The 2,792-nt window shown below is 26.3% G+C and overlaps 1 protein-coding gene and 1 long non-coding RNA gene across 3 annotated transcripts in view; both read right to left on the reverse strand.

Moving 5' to 3' along the window:
- The window catches only part of LOC102677757 (RNA-binding protein Musashi homolog Rbp6-like), a 159,305-nt gene that overhangs the window by 1,756 nt on the left and 154,757 nt on the right, over positions 1-2,792 (reverse strand). The gene's annotated exons all lie outside the window — the stretch shown is intronic.
- On the reverse strand, positions 1,594-2,612 carry LOC116185953. Its single transcript, XR_004150852.1, has 2 exons — positions 1,818-2,612; positions 1,594-1,735 (listed from the first exon to the last, which is right to left on the reverse strand). It is a non-coding gene; the product is annotated as an uncharacterized LOC116185953 (long non-coding RNA).

A 2,792-nucleotide genomic window follows, 5' to 3' on the forward strand; every position in this document is an offset into this window, starting at 1 on the left:
CGCTAATTATAGTTTCAACGAGCTCGCTCTTCGTCAACTTTGTACCACTGAATTAAACAAAATTATTTTCAATAATCAAATTAGGCCAGCCCTCGTTCGAATTAGGCCACATCGTTGTTGAACTTCAGGCTACGAAGAGAAATTGGGTATATTTCCAAATTTAATTTCGTATACGAACAAAAAGATGGAAATATTCAATGATTTTTTTAGCAGAAAAAAATTTCTTTGGTTACTCTATCGCGAGAAATTCACATGGAAGAATATACCCAATTTCTTTTTGCACCTCGCAAATTTTCATGTCAAATTGATGGCACTACGCGATACGCTCGTTCTTGGAAATTCGTTGCAAAAACGGGATCAAACGCCTTCCTCGTTTTGTTCCTACAGGTTTATCACCGTTCATATTTTCGAAGAAAAAACATACGTTTTTCTACCTAAATATCTAAACATTATCCATTACGTCAACTGCAACTATATCTAACAATATATAGTAAGTTGTTTCAATTATTAAAGGGTGCTACTTTTCTACGATGCTGTAAGAAAAATTCATTGTTTAAGGATTTACCGTGGAGATTAAAACGATTAATAAGTTTTTATCGTTGTGTTCATGGAGCAGTTTTCAAAATAATGAACATGTAAATGATATTTTGTTTTTAATAGAACGTTTGAAAAAAAAAGAAATTTTATTTTTAAGGAATGATAAAAAAATTGACTAATTTTAAATCTGAATATCAATGAAAATATTGCACGTGTATCTGTTAAGAAGTCTAAAATGAACATTTAGATTATTTCTAACCTAAACCAATTGTTACCAATTTATGATTGTCAGAAATCAAAATAAATTTTAATTACTTATAATTTATAACCAAAATTATTTAAACGTATTAAAATATTAATTATTACAATATAATTTTTTTGAATATACTTTGTTTTATAACTTTTGTTATAATCTTTTGATTTAAATAATATCATAATATTAATAAATATGTAGACTTCTTAATATATTATAAAAATTCAGACTTTGTGATAAAAATATAATTTATACCGCTTTAATTGATCAGATTTAAAATTGATCGTTGTAATCAATGATTTAAAGCTCCATGTACACGTTTTTTCTTAAAATTTTTTCTAAACCGGATCAATATACAGATAATAAAAATTTGTCTAATCGATAATAAATCGAATGTATCTAATTTTATTCGATCAGTATATTTTGTTATAATAAAATATTTATGGAGGATTCTATCGATTCTATACAATCATTGATTAATATGCAATAATTAAATTAGATTCATTGATCGAATAAAAAAAGAGAATTCTTCTAAATTCAATGTTTGATATTTTACAATAAAAATCTCACTACTCTTGCACCAATCATCAAACAAGCCACTTAAATAAAATTTACACGTTTTGCTTGTCGTCGATTCAAATAAAACCTAATTTTCTCGCATACTTGAACTACTCATTTATATTTAAGATATTTCGATACAGAAACAAGAAGGATAAGATAGATATTTGTATAATCACATCATCCTACGCTTTCATTCAAATGATAATTAGTAAGGTTATGTTACACACTCGTCGCGATATAGATCATACTTAACCTTCCAAGAGTCGAAAAGATATTCGCCGCTACAGAAATATTTGTTTATTCGGCACGTCTAACGAATATAATATATATGTATCAATATTTTTTTTTCTTTTTTTCTCTTTTTTTCCTCTTCTTTCACTAATTCTATTTTACTCGAAATGTCAAAAGAATAAAAGTCGTCATTAAATTATCTGTGTAAAAATAATCCCCTTTTATTGTCACTCACCTTCAATTGCTTAATCCTCTCGTTGGTTGAATGGCAACAACGGCTCGAATATCATTTGTTCTTTTACTACTATTTCATTAGCAGCCATTATATCTATTTATTTACTCGTACTACTGTTTACCCACATGTGAATCGAAAGTCAATTTACACGTAGTTCTCATGCTCTGTTTAATTACGGTTCAGGTTGCGATAGCTTCACTCTGAAGTTTTCAAGGAATAGGGAAAGAAAAACAATATTCCTACGATGTACGCTACTGGCCGTTGATTCGTTGAAAAATGAGGGAAATTCAAAAAGCGAAAATATTGTTTTTTGTATTTTTTTTTTTTTTTATTTATTTTTTTATGAAATGTCGTAAAGAAGTTCGAAAGAGGAACTCGCTTTAAACTTTGGGAACAATGTTTCGAAGCACGACCAGCGGCGCAAATAGGAGTCCAATTAACTACTACAAAGAAATACTGATATTTATAGTATGTGTATATATGTATGTACAACACGCGCACATGATGCATCGAGAAATCGATAATCGCGTAATAATCGTCACACTTTATTCATGCTATTATATAACAGCATATTTGTATTATGAAAGAAATGTACGATTTGACAAAGTAAAGAAATGTAGGAAAACAATGGATACTTATTTCCATTATTCTTTAATGTTACTATTAGAATTTATTGCTCTTTATTTACATATGTATATGTTTTTGTAAAATCTTGATTGATTTTCTATCAATGTTGGACAATATATAATTAATTATTAATTTAGATTAGAATTTAAATATTTGGTAATTAATTGTGATTAACAATTGAATTATTTATTTAATATAAATTAATATTTAATAATTAATTTATTAATTAATATTTAATATAATAAATTATATAATATAATAAGTTATTAATTAATATTTAATATAATAATGATTAAATATTAAATTTTTTTTTTGTAAAATGTTTGAGTTTGTTTTGAAATTTAATAT

This window comes from Apis dorsata, unplaced genomic scaffold, assembly GCF_000469605.1.
Source record: "Apis dorsata unplaced genomic scaffold, Apis dorsata 1.3 scaffold_347, whole genome shotgun sequence".
In the NCBI taxonomy this organism is placed as follows: Eukaryota; Metazoa; Arthropoda; class Insecta; order Hymenoptera; family Apidae; genus Apis; species Apis dorsata.